This window comes from Scyliorhinus torazame, chromosome 4 (assembly GCF_047496885.1).
Source record: "Scyliorhinus torazame isolate Kashiwa2021f chromosome 4, sScyTor2.1, whole genome shotgun sequence".
NCBI lineage: Eukaryota > Metazoa > Chordata > Chondrichthyes > Carcharhiniformes > Scyliorhinidae > Scyliorhinus > Scyliorhinus torazame.
Genome location: NC_092710.1, coordinates 243,306,175 through 243,320,566, shown reverse-complemented (window position 1 = coordinate 243,320,566; position 14,392 = coordinate 243,306,175). Strand labels below are relative to the sequence as shown.

Here is a 14,392-nt window from a genome sequence, read left to right as displayed (position 1 = left end):
CTTGTTTTTCCGTATGGGTGTGGGGTTTATTTGTTTCTTGATTTGGGGAGGTGGGGATTTGGGAATGAAGGGCCAGGTTACTGAGGTTGGAGTGGGGAGGAGAGGGGGGCTCTGGCAGGTGTCACCGCGCTAGCAAACAATGGTTGGCTCGTGAACGGGAGTGTGGTGGTGGGAGGTTGCGTTGGTTGGAGCCTGGTCAAACAGGTTTCGATGGACCTGGGAAGTGTGAATTGTGGGGAGGAGGGGGGTGAAGTGTTTGCAAGAGAAAGTGGATTTGGGGGATTCTGGGAGGGGGTCGACAGTAATAAAAGGATGGGGCGGGTCTGGCCAGATGGGCAGGGTCTGGGGTAATGGAGATGGCGGATGGAGGGGTGGGGGGAAGGGAGGGGGTGAGACACCCCGGTCAAAATGGTGACATGGAACGTGGGGACCAATGATGAGAGGTGAGTTTTGCGCATATGGAGAGTTTCAAAGCTAATGTGGTGAAGCTACGAGGGACCCATTCGAAGGTGAACGACCAGGTGAGACTTCATAAGGGCTGAGTGAGGCATGTGTTTCATTCGGGGGGGTGGCGATTTTTGTGGGTAAGCGCTTGAGGTGGTGGCAGATTGGGTGGGGGGCAGGTACGGGATTGTAACGGGTGCTCTGGAGGGGAGGTTGGTGGCATTGGCTAGGGTATATGCCCCAATTGGGATGGCACGGGGTTTGTGAAGAGAACGTTGCCTGCCATTCCGAATCTGGATACCCGTCAGTTCACATTGGTTGGGGGGGTGGGGGGGAACACAGTAATAGAGCTGAGGGTGCACATGTCCCAGCCACGCTCGATTCACCATCGGGTGGGGGGGGGGGGGGGGGGGGGGGGAGGCGGAGCGAAGGCGTAGGCCGGGCTCAAGTGGGAGATGGGGGTGGAGGGTTTGACCTGTGGAGATTTTTTACACCTGAGGGACCGGAGTATTTTTTTTCCTGGTGCACAAGGTGTTCTCAAGGATTGACTTTATTGTGGTGGGGAAGGCGATGCTGGCTGGAGTTAAGAGGGCAGAGTATTCGGCAATTGTGATCTCGAATCACGCTCCACACTGGATGGACGTGGTACTGGCGAACGGGGCAGCCCTGAAGCTGGGGTGCAGGATGGGTGTGGGGTTATTGGCGGATCGGAACTTCTGTGACAACTTAGGGAAGATAATTGAGGAGAATGTGGGGTTCAATTGCATGGAGGAGGTCTTGCCATTGGTGGATTGGGAGGCTCTGAGGCGGTGGTGAAGGGGGGGGCGGTGATCTTGTTTAAAGCTAAGGTGGGGGGGGGAAGAGGGAGGAACGCGAACGGTAGATAGAAGAGATTTTGGAGTTGGATGGAAGGTATGCAGGGGACCAAGATCCAGGGCTCCTGGCAAAGATGAAGGAGTTGCAGGCAAGGTTCAACCTTCTGTCCACGGGGAAAGCTTCGTAGGGAGGACGCGGCGAGGCAGATGGTTTGGGATAGGCGAGGGAGTTGGTGGTGGCTCCGGAACAGATCAACAAGGTGTTTGAAGTGTATTATAGGGATTTGCAGAGTCGGAGCCACCAGAGGATGGGGAAGTTCCTGGGTTTAAAGTGCCCGAGGTTGGGTGAAATGGAGAAGTCAGGGTTGGAGGAGCCGATGGGGATGGGGGGGGGGGGTAAAGGAAGTGAAAGTGGCAATTGGGAAGACGCAGGCGGGGAAGGTAGTGGGGCTGGTTGGGTTCCCAGTCGAATTTTATAAAAGATTTAAGGATAAGCTGCCGCCATTGTTGGTGGAAATGTTCAAGGACATGATGGACAGTGGGGGGGGGGTCTTGCTAAAAATGATGGGCAGGCCTCAATCTCGTTGCTGCTTAAGAAGGCTCAATCTGCTGATTGAGGACGCCAAGATATTGGCAAAGGTGCTGGTGTTAAGGTTGGACCGTGTGCCTTCCGAGAGTCATTGGGGAGGATCAGACAGGTTCGGCAAGGGCAGACCGTTGTCATTGAATGTGAGGAGGCTGTTTAATGTGGTGCTTTCTCCAGCAGAGGGAAGGGAGACAGGTGGTGGTGGCGTAAGATGCGAAGAAGGCATTTGATCGGGTGGAGTCGGGTTATTTGATGGCGGTGATAGAGTAATTTGGGATTAGGCTGAAGTTTCTGGCATGGGTGCAGTTGCTGTTAAAGAAGTTGATGGCGAGTGTGCACACAAATAATATGAATTCAGGGTATCTTGCACTGCACCGGGAATCGAGGCAGGGGTGCACTATGTCCCCCCTTCTGTTGGCTATAGACCCCTTGGCAATTGCGCCGAGGAGCTCGGGGTTGTGAAAGAAGATAGTGAGGGAGAGGGGGTGGAGCATATGGTGTCCTTCTATGCGGATGACTTGCTGTTATATATTTCGGAGCCGAAATCTCCGGTGCGGGTCACAATGGGTTTGCTTCAGAGGTTTGGGACATTCTCTGGGTAGACGTTGAATTTGGGGAAAAGTGAGTATTTTGTGGTTTCCTCTCCAGGGGTGGTACCTGGGATGGGGGTGAGGGGAGGGCTGCCATTTTGTCTTGTAGTGTCTCACTTTACGTATCTGGGTGTACAGGTGTCCCGGGATTGGGAAGGGCTTTGGAAGTTCAATTTCACTCGCTTGGTGGGGAGGGTAAAGGATGATTTGTTCAGGTGGGACAATCTTGCTCCGTCGTTAGCGGGCCGGGTACAGGCAGTAAAGATGAATGCTTTGCTGCGATTCTTGTTTTTGTTTCAGTGCCGGCTGGTCTTTTTGCCTCAGGCATTTTTTAAAGGGGGTGTTTAGGCTGATTTCCTCGTTTGTCTGGGTGGGGAAGGTGCCGACGATAAGGAAGGTGATGCTGCAGAAGAGTTGTAGGTGGTGGTGGGGTTAGGCCTCCCGAATTTGATGTATTATTATTGCGCGGGGAATGCAGAGGTTCAGGGATGGAATAGGGGGTGGGGTCTTTGTGGGTGAGGATGGAGGCAGGTTCACGCAGGGTGTCGTGGTTGTGGGCGCTGGCATCGGCTCTGCTCCCGATGGCCCCAGGGAAGTATTCGGTGAGTCCAGTTGTGGTGGCTACACGTGAAGATTTGGAGCATTTTAGGTTTTAGGTTGGGAGCGGGGTCGGGACGGGGGGGAATGTCGATCAGGGGAAAGCACGGGTTTGAGCCTGGGAGGATGGATGCGAGCTTCCGGGGATGGGAAGAGAAGGGGGATTAGGGAATTGAAGGATCTGTTTCTGGGATGGTGGTTTGCGAGCTTGGAGGAGCTGAATGAGAAGCTTGGGTTAGCGTGGGCGAGAGTTTCCAGTACATACAGGTGCAGGACTTTGCGAGGAAAGTATTCTGGATCTTCCCGATAGAGTCTGCCTCCTCGCTGTTGGAGGCAGTGCTGTCATCTGGAGGAGGGCTGTTGGAGCGAGGGGTCGTCTCGGTGATTTACGGGAGGATTTTGGAGGAGGATAAGGTGTCCATGGAGGGGTTTAAGGCGAAGTGGGAGGAAGAGCTGGGGGCAGTGCTGGAGGAGGGATTGTGGTGTGCGGTGCTGCGGAGGGTGAATGCCTCGACATTTGTGTGCAAGCCTGGGGCTGAAAGAGCTGAAGACGGTGTGCAGGGCGCACCTGACACAGTCTAAGATGAGCTGGCTGTTCTAGGGTGGGAGGATGCCTATGAGCGATGTGAGAAGGGTCCTGCGAACCATGTACATATGTTTTGGTCCTGCCCGAAGCTGGAAAGGTTTTGGTGAGCGGTTTTCAGCACCATTTTGGGGGTTCTGCATGTTGATGTGGAGCTTGGTCCCCTAGAAGTCATATTCAGGGTGTCGGACCAGCCAGAGTTGCAGGTGGGTGCTGGCCATATGTCTTAGCCTTCACCTCGCTGATTGCTCGCAGGCGGAGCTTGTTGGGGTGGAGGTCCCTCAAGCCTGCTCTGTCATTCAATAAGATCATGGCTGATCTATTTTTGACCTTAAACTTTCTCCCGCTTGCTTATTAAGAATCTACCTATAAGATATTCAAAGACTCTACCTCTGGTCCATTTTGAGGAAGAGAGTTCCAAAATCTTTCAACTTTCAGAGAAAAATGTTTTCCTCATCTCGGTCTTAAATGGGTGACCCCTTATTTTTAAGCAATGAGCCCTCGTTCTAGATTCTCCCAGAAGGGGAAAACATCCTTTCCCCATCCACCCTGTCAAGTGGATCAAGGTGGTGGTGCACCACCAACTTCTCAAGGGCAATTAGGAATGGGCAATAAATGCTGGTCTATCCAGCAAATCCGCAAGCCATGAAAGAAAACATTTTTTTTAAAATTAGATTCTGGGCCTTCTAAATGAGAGCACAGTTCAAAACCAGAAAGCTATGCCAAATCAAAATAGAGCACAATTTTAACCCCAAATAGAGTATTGTGTCCAATGATAGGCACCACACTTTAGGAAGGATTAGAAGGCTTTGTAGAGGTTGCAGAAGAGATTTAGTAGAATGCTCCCTGGATGAGGGATTATAGCCACGTGGATAGACTGGAAAAGCTATTGCTGTTTTCTTCCGCACAGATTTAATAGAGGTATTTAAAATCACAGATTTAGATGGAGTAAATAAAGAGATGTTTCCAGTGACTGAAGGGTCAATAATGAGAGCATTAATTTAATGTAGAAGAATCAGAGGTGACAAGAGGAAAATCTCCTTTATTCAACGAGTGAAATTGTGATGGATACAGATCCAATATCAACTGTCAAAATTAATCTCAATAAATTATTGTAGGATTATACATGGAAAAGAGCAAGCAGGTGAGATAAACTGGATTTATTTTTGAAAGAACTGTCGCAGATTTGATGAATAAACTGGCACAACATAACCAGATGATTCTATGAAGTTGTGTTTTGAAGCCCCACTCCAAGATTTGCAGCCCAGAATTGGAGTGCTGCACTCTAGTCGGTGTTAGGGTTTGGAAGAAATGTTAAATGGAGGCCCCACCTTCTCTGTCATTGGGCAGAAAACATCTGGTGACATCATTTGACCTTTTGGGAGCTCCCCCAGACTTGAACCAATATCACTCTCTCAAGCAACATGGTCAGAAATTCCCGATCCTGCAAATCCTTCCAAAGTTTCAACTGGCCTCGCACCCTGTGCCCACTCTCCCTAACTTGTACTCCCAGGTACAACATTCCAGCCTGTTATGTGTTCTTAGACTTCATTGCCCTCTCACAGATCTCAGGTTCTTGAAGTGAAAAGGCAGTGATCACATACCTTCTTACCCTAAAGGATAAATAGTAAACTTCTTTATTCAAAACAGGGATCACACATTTGTATATACAGTACTTCAGCACACATGCTTTATTCAATAATAAAGCTATAAACTTTGACATATGATCATTATTTACAATTCCCTGAGTGGCTCAGCAGCTAGATCAGAAAAAATTGTGACAACTCATTTACTTTTTAAGATCTGTCATACCTTATTTCAAACAAAATGTAAATTTTAGAAAAAATTTATTTCTGTGTCTTTTAATACCAGAATTACTTGGAAGCAGGTTTACAGTGTAAAAAGGGATAGGGACAGGATTTCAATGTAAAATATTCATTTATTAATATGCATATTCAAGATGTCTCCTAACTAGTAGGAAATGTTCTATCACAGAAGATCACAGACATTAAAAATCTCAAACTTGAGAATTATTTTAAAGAACTGGCAGTTTTCACAGACTTGGTAATTAACTGCCTTTCTGGCCCTCGATAATAAGGAACATTCTGTAATTTTAAATCTGGGAATTGTTTGGAAACACAAGTCCTTTTAAAGACTCACACCCATCAGTGTCCATTTATGACAATAGCTTCCATCTAGCACACGTTCAAGCATATTAAAAGAATAATACTTGAAAGTGAAAAAAGAATTTAAAAAGGACAATCTTGCATAATCAGGACAATCCCCAAGAAATTTACAAGCAACTGCCCATCTACAGAAATTTTGCTTCGTAATTAGCCTTGGATTAACCTCAGGACATATTTAGACCCTTTCCCCACAACATGTGCTTCATTAATGCCTTTAAAAATAACCCAGTTTAAATGCCATTCCATCTTAGAATTCACAACTATCCTCCAAACCACAAATCACTCATCAATAGCCGTACAAATCACCTTTAATATAGTAAAAATCTTGTGTCCACAGTGTCACTATTGGTTAGAGGATGGCATTGCACAATGACCAGATTGCTTCCATTCTAAATATGAACATTGAAATTTATAATGGAAATATAAAGGACAAAATGCATGATTCGGAAATGAGAACCAAATTATTTACATAAGCTGGTTTGAATCTTAACTTGCTGTCTAACATCACTTTTCTCGAAGGAAATACTTACTTTTGATTCATTGTATGCATTGTGATAAGATAGCAACTAGTCAGCTAGCAATAACTTTGCTCCTTCAGCTAGTATTTTTAAATAAAAGTGTATTTTCCATCTTTTATTATAAGGGCAGCACGGTAGCATTGTGGATAGCACAATTGCTTCACAGCTCCAAGGTCCCAGGTTCAATTCCGGCTTGGGTCCCTGTCTGTGCAGAGTCTGCACATCCTCCTCGGGTGTGCGTGGGTTTCCTCCGGGTGCTCCGGTTTCCTCCCACAGTCCAAAGATGTGCAGGTTAGGTGGATTGGCCATGATAAATTGCCCTTAGTGTCCCAAATTGCCCTAGTGTTGGATAGGGTTACTGGGTTATGGGGATAGGGTGGAGGTGTTGGGTAGGGTGCTCTTTCCAAGAGCCGGTACACACTCGATGGGCCGAATGGCCTCCTTCTGCACTGTAAATTCTATGATAATTATCCTTTTTATGATGCCACCCACTTCGAATGTTATTTGTAAATACAAAGCAAAAAAGTTTTTTAAAAACAGTGACACATCCTAGAGGGCCAGTATATTTATGGGCTGAAAAACAAAGTGGGGCACTCAAGTTCAGATCCAAAAACCGATTGATATCAGTACTCATATTTATTCCCCCTCCCCCAAAAAAAATCAGAGCGATCAGATATAGTCCCCAGCAAAGATTCAATCTTCCATCACATCTCAGACTTCCGAATAACTACCGCCAGGTGGAGGTCGTGGAAGTATCCATAATTTCCTATGTACGCCCAGCTAGCATTCAGAGTATGTGAAAATGAAAGCATAATTCAGCATATCTCACAACATTATTTGATATTAACAAGAGTGGGAAGGTGGAGATAAACCATGCGATTTTTAAAGTAATACTTTTATTGTCACAAGTAGGCTTACTTTAACACTGCAATGAAGTTATTGTGAAAAGTCCCTAGTTGCCACATTTCAGCGCCTGTTCGGGTACACAGAGGAAGAATTCAGAATGTCCAAATTACCTACTTGTGGGAGGAAACCAGAGCACCGGGAGAAAACCCACGCAGACACAAGAAGAACATGCAGACTCCACACAGACAGTGACCCAAACCGGGAATAGAACCTGGGACCCTGGAGCTGTGAAGCAACAATGCTGCCCATTGTGCTACGATTTAAAACAATTTGAAACTTTAACCGGTCAGTTTTACATATTACATAGAATTTACAGTGCAGGAGGCCATTCGGCCCATCGAGTCTGCACCGGCTCTTGGAAAGAGCACCCTACCCAAGTCCACACCTCCACCCTATCCCCATAACCCAGTAACCCCACCCAGCACTAAGGGCAATTTTAAACACTAAGGGCAATTTAGCATGGCCAATCCACCCAACCTGCACATCTTTGGACTGTGGGAGGAAACCGGAGCACCCGGAGGAAACCCACGCAGATACGGGGAGAACGTGCAAACTCCGCACAGACAGTGACCCAGCGGGGAATCGAACCTGGGACCCTAGAGCTGTGAAGCAATTGTGCTAACCACCATGCTACTGTGCTTTGCCCAGTTTGAACATGCAAATAAACTCTGATCAAATTTATTTATAAAATATTAACTGTTTTATTGTTAAAATTAAAGTTAAATGCAGTAAACTACATTTTTTAAATCTTCCATCTTCAGATATAAAAAGATAAGGACTGGACACATCACTTTAAAATGGGGAGCGAATTACCCTATCCTCTAAGTCTGCTTTATTTGAAAACTACACTTCGGTTTTGGCTCCTCCCCACGTACATTGATTGCCACAGGAGATCAACTGGTATATCTTAAAATTGCAACAACCTTTAAACTGCATTACTATTTTTAAATGTTTGAAATTACAATCATTGATAACATTTCAAAACATCCGCCCTCTCCAAATACTAGAAGTCCATCACTACAGCATTCCATTGACTAGCAAACATCGCATTCATATGTTTCACTTTGTCAGAAAATATATTTCAATGCTAATTATTTTCACTCATTACCAATAACTCACATAAGGTCAACATATCGAATTGCTGTCGAAATTCTCCTTTGAATCAAGGTCACATAGTATCTTGTCTTCCAGCTGTGTTGCCATGGTAAAGCTAAAGTCAACTAAAGTCTTATGACAGAATAAGCTGTTTTCACATTTTTCATCGTAGTGCACATCGCAGTAGTGCACAATGTTCAATCTCAATGTAGTTTCTGTAGCAATCACACTAATTCACTCACACACACACACACACATATATATATATATATTAAAACGGAACGGTAAATGGCAACGACCCAGCCACCTGGATATTGCAATATCTAACCTAGCAGAGTCACAACAATGATTGCTATTGCTCACAAACCCGCGAAACGTACAGACTAACATCCACTCACCTGAGAAGACAGTGACCTGTTGGGGATTTTTTTTGGTAATATGTATCTGGCTGCTGCCCTTCTCGTGTTCTCGCGCCCGTGATGTGTCGGGCGAACCTTCAGAATTGCGGTTCACGCGTTTGATGTGCTGGGTCCGAGATGGAGCGGGGTTTGCACAGACGCTTCAGCGCACTCCCTCTCTCTCTGGCTTTGCTCCGCTGCCGGAGCTGAAGCGCCGGCCGGCTGATTGACACGTGACGCCAGGCGCTGCGGGCGCGCGCGTTTGGCCAGCCATGGAACGTTGTGTTGGCCAGCGAGGGGCTTGCAGATAGGCTGCAGCTTCTTGTGTGTCTTGTCTTCGATATTTTTTTACATCGCATACAACATGGAGGGTGGTGGAATGTTTAGGGTAAGACTCGTGTCGATCGAAAGCACGGATTGCACTTTCCTTTAAAACAACGCAGCCGGGGCTGTGCTCTGCCAAAGCAACCTGTATTTAAATAGGTCAACATTTCCGAACCGAAATATGGCATTGTCACTTCCAATCAATGGGAATTGTAGATCCGCAAGCGTCAAAGCAAGCTGCTGGCACTCTTTTGTTTTGCCACTACTTTCCAGACTGCTGCTGACAGATATGCAAAATTATATGTCTTGATTATAACCTTTGTGAGAAGTGGTTGCCCCCCCCCCCCCCAACGTGTACTCCTCCCATTATCCAGTTGTTACATGCTTTGGCGAAATAAGAATTATGAACATGAGAAGCCCAGAATTGAAATGCTGCAACGGTGTCGGATTATGATTTCATCGATGATTTTTTTTTTGAATGGATGTTGCCCTCCATTTTCCAAAAGGTAAGTGTCTTCCACTGGAGCCGAGAGGTCATTTGCTCTCGGGATTCTGCCAGTACCACCCTGGAACTGATCGTTAAAATGTGCAGAAGCTTTAGCTGGAACTTGCATCTTTTCCCACTTCCACACTTACAACAGTGTACCCTCTGTGAGCATTGTCAGAGGATACAAAAGCATTAATATTGTATCTCGTATGAATTTTATCTCACATTTTCAGCACCACACCTGTAGAAATCCCAATTCCTGTGACATGTTTGCACATTTGTGATGTGATATGCATCACTGTAAATACACAAGGGGTTAATGCAAATACACTAAGACTAAGTAAACACTAGCGGGAGCACCAGAGACATCATGACACACAGACATTCAACCAATAGGTCAGTAAGATAGGACACGGCCAATGGGCATTCAAGACACACCCAGAGGTGACACTACCACAAGGGGCTACCCATATAAAAGGACATGGCACACATGCTCTTTCTCTTTCCACAGGTGACACTCAGAGAGACAGGGGCCGATCAGGAAGCATCACACCCACCGCATGGATTAGAGCAGACTGGTTAGTTAGATTGAGTTACTATAGCAAGATTAGCAGGAGAGTCGAACTCAAGTAGGAGAATTGTTAACTGTTCAATAAATGTGTTAAACCTATCTCCTAAAGTCTGAACCTTCCTTTGTCAGAGTGTACATCAAGGAAGCAGCTTATGCTACATGAAGAAGCATAACACAACACGTGAAACAACAATAAATCACAAATAAACCAGTAAGTCATCTGCCAGGCATGAACACACAAATGGGAATGAAAAAATATGGATGACAGAAACTGAAAAACAAGTCGCCAGTACAAAATAAAGAGATGGTGAACCACTAAAATCACACATCTTTTTCATTCTTTGAGAGGCTATTTTGAACTCCAGCTGAGAAATTCATTACTGGTAATAATGATGGAACATAATAAAACATTAAATATTTCTATAATAAAAACAGAAAATGCTGAACAAACTCAGCAGGTCTGGCAGAAGCTATGGGGAGAAAGAGGGTTAACGGTTCGGATCTAAATGATCCTTCTACAGATTTCCAGCATCCACAGTATTATGGTTTTATATTAAATATGGTAGCATAGTGGTTAGCACTGTTGCTTCCCCGCCAGGGACCCAGGTTTGATTCCTGGCTTGGGTCACTGTGTGGAATCTGCACGTTCTCCCGTGGCTCAATTGCAAGATTGACTCCCTACAGAAGGACAGGTCTGAGGGGTTCAAGTCAGGCAACCCTGACCTGTACAAGAAATCCAGGTGCAACCTCCGCAAAGCCATCCGAGATGCCAAGAGAGTATATCAGACCAAGCTAGAGTCACAGACTAGCATTACAGACTCTCGGCGGTTGTGGCAAGGCCTAAACAACATAACAGACTACAAAGCGAAGCTGAGCAGTATCTCCAGCAGCAGCGCACCCCTCCCAATGAAGTCAACGCATTCTATGCTCGCTTCGAGCAGGAAAACAACAAGCCGCTGTCGAGTGCCCCAACAGCCCACAGCATACCCATACCCTTCCTGAAACTGAATCCTCGGAAAGAAACGGGTTCAGATGGGATCCCTGGTCGTGCACTCAGAGCCTGCATGGACCAGCTGGCAGAGCTGTTCGTCGACTCCGCTCCGAGGTCCCCACTTGCTTCAAGAAGACCATCATCATACCGGTGCCAAAGAAGAACCAGGCAACGTGCCTCAGTAGGGGCTGGTTTAGCACAGTGGGCTAAACAGCTGGCTTGTAATGCAGAACAAGTCCAGCAGCGCGGGTTCAATTTCCATACCGGCCTCCCCGAACAGGCGGAATGTGGCGAGTAGGGGCTTTCACAGTAACGTCATTGAAGCCTACTTGTAACAATAAGCGATTATTATTATTATCAATGACTACCATCCGGTGGCCCTGACTTCAGTCGTAATGAAGTGCTTTGAGAGGTTGGTCATAAAGCACATCATCTCCATTTTCCCAGAACACCTTGATCCACTGCAATTCGCATACCACCGCAACCGGTCCACAACAGGCACCATCTCCCTGGCCCCAGAGCATCTCGGCAAGAAGGACTCCTACATCAGACTCCTATTTATTGACTACAATTCCGCCTTCAACACCATAATCCCAGCCAAGCTCATATCAAAGCTCCAAAAGCTAGGACTGGCTCCTCCCTCTGCAATTGGATCCTCGACTTTCTGACACACAGACCACAATCAGTAAGAATAACAACACCTCTCAACATCTGGCAAACTGTTTTCCTGCTGTAAAGCGGAGTCCACCAATCAGAGCCTGATGTTCTGCATTGCCTGCTGATGGGCTCATATGAATTTCTTGAGCTCATCAGCAAATTGAAAGCTACCGTCTCTGATTGGTGCTCCCACACCACAGTCACCTCTCAGTATGGGGTGCCCCTTCATTGACCGCGGCACCTTGCTGCATGCTGTGTGTTTCGTTGTAAGTCTGCCTCTGGCAAAGCCAACAGAGTACTTTTTTGAAGTGCAGTTACTCTTGTTGAGGAAAACAACAGCTAATTGACTCAAAACAAAATAATAAATGACAAGACTCTGTTTTGATGTTTGAGAGATAAATATTGGTCATAACAGCAGGGCAACTCATGCTTTTCTCCAAATAGTGCTGTGGGATCCTTTATGTGTACTTGAGAAGACATCAGTTTAATGCCTCATCGCTCACTTTAGATACCTGGGGGTGCAGGTTGCTCGTGATTGGGGGGGGGGGGGCGGGGGGGTGCTCTGTAGGTACTACATTTCTAGTTTGGTGGGGAGGGTGAAAGCTGATCTGGCAGGGTTGGATGGTCTCCCTCTGTCACTGGCGAATCGGGTACAGGCGGATAAAATGAACGTGTTGCTGCGATTTCTGTTTATTTTCCAGTGCCTGCTGATTTTCCTGCCAAAGGCATTTTTTAGAGAGATTGAAGGGATGATTACCTTGTTCATATGGGGAGCGAACGTGGCCAGAATTAGAAATGTGCTATTACAGAGAGGATGGCAGACTGGGGGTTTGGGTCTTCCCAACCTCATGTATTATTACTGGGCGGCGAATGTGGAGAAGGTACGGAGCTAGGTCGGAGGGGTGGACTCCCATGGGTCAGAATGGAGGAGAGTTTGTGCAGGGTGTCGGGATTGAAGGAACTAGCAACAGTGCCACTCCTGATGGCCTCGGGGAAATACTCAGGGAGTCCGGTAGTAATAGCTTTGTTGAGAATTTGGAGGCAGTTTCGCCAACACTTAGGGTTGGGGGCAGGGTCAAGGGAAATGCCGATTCGGGGGAACCATAGGTTTGAGCCAGGGCAGTGGGATGGAAATTTTTGGAGATGGGAGGAGAAAGGAATTAGGACACTAAACGATTTGAGGGGGTAGAAGATGTGTGTGAGCGTTCCGGGGGGGAGGGGCTCGCAAACCACGTTCATATGTTTTGATCCTGTCCAAAGCTGGAGGATGACTAGAAGGAGGTTTTTAGGGTAATCTCTAAAGTGGTGCACGTGAAACTGGACCAAGCCCTCGGGAGGCCATATTTGTGGTGTCGGACCAGCCGGGGTTGGAAACGGGTGTGGAGGCTATGGGCGTGATTCTCCCATGCCACGCCATATGGGAGAATCGCCGTTTGCGCCAGTTTCCTGCGGTGTTGGTCCGACGCCGGCAGGCGATTCTCCGAGGAGCGGCCGCCGATTCTCCGGCCTTGATTGGTCGAGTGGCCGCGCGGAAACGGCAGAGTCCCGTCGGCGCCATTCACACCTGGTAGCTGCCGGCGGGAACTCTGTGCGAAGGGTCAGGGGGGAGGTCACCAGCCTCTCCAACCCCGGCCCTACCTTATTACGCGGCGGGCGCCTGAGCCCTTACGCCATGTTGCGTCGGGGCCGGCGCGCTGAGGAAGTCCCCCGCGCATATGCAGGTTGGCACAGCGCCCATTTGGCGATGGGAAGGGAGCCTGGAGTGGCGTGTACCACTCCAGCGCCGTGCTGGCCCCCTGTGGGGGCCAGAATCGGTAGTCCCCGTGCCCGTTTCGCGTCGTCGTGAACCGCGACGATGTTCACGACGGCGTGAACACTCTCTCCATTTCGGAGAATCGCGCCCTATTTGTTGTAGCCTTCGCCTCGTTGATCGCCCGAAGGGGGATCCTGTTGGGATGGAGATCAACCGCTCCACCCTGTGCCCTAGTGTGGCAGGGGGACCTGCTGAAATTCTTGACTCATGAGAAGGTCAAATTTGAACTGAGGGGAGGATGGAGGGGTTCTACAGTTCATGGTCATTATTCATTATGCACTTTCGAGAATTGGATTACATCGAACATGGGTGGGGGAGGGGGACTGACTCTGTGTGTTAATGGTGACTATGGGTGATTCCTGATTTCTTTTTGTAATTTGTTTATGTTAGCATGTGGGCTAATGTTTGGGGGTTGGTGGGAGGATGGGATTGTTGTTATTGATATGGGGATTGACATTGCATTCGTTACTGAATATTGTTTATTGTCGATGGTTGTAAATTTGGGGGTAAATGTGAAAAAGGAGGAGAATAAAAATCTTTTATGGACTCGAAACGTTAGCTCTTTTCTCTCCCTATGGATGCTGCCAGACCTGCTGAGATTTTCCAGCATTTTCTCTTTCATTTCAGATTCCAGCATTCACAGTAGTTTGCTTTTAAAAAAAGGTTTAATGCCTCATCGGAAACATAGAAAATAGGAGCAGGAGGAGGCCGTTCAGTCCTTTGAGCCTGCTCCGCCACTCATTATGATCATGGCTGATCATCCAGCTCAATAGCCTAATCCTACTTTCCCCACATATCCTCTGATCTCCTTCACGCTAAGTGCTATGTTTA

The 14,392-nt window shown here is 47.2% G+C and overlaps 1 protein-coding gene and 1 long non-coding RNA gene across 2 annotated transcripts in view; one reads left to right on the top strand and one right to left on the bottom strand.

Moving 5' to 3' along the window:
• The window catches only part of klhl32 (kelch-like family member 32), a 495,489-nt gene extending 486,562 nt beyond the window's left edge, over window positions 1–8,927 (bottom strand). Inside the window, exon 1 of the mRNA XM_072499580.1 lies at window positions 8,719–8,927. The gene's annotated coding sequence lies outside the window, so the exon portion shown is untranslated. The remainder of the gene's footprint in view (window positions 1–8,718) is intronic.
• A 47-nt stretch (window positions 8,928–8,974) lies between these two features.
• Window positions 8,975–14,114, top strand: LOC140410861 (uncharacterized). The gene is made up of 2 exons (XR_011940751.1): window positions 8,975–9,548; window positions 10,230–14,114. It is a non-coding gene; the product is annotated as an uncharacterized lncRNA (long non-coding RNA).
• The last annotated feature ends 278 nt before the right edge of the window (window positions 14,115–14,392 follow it).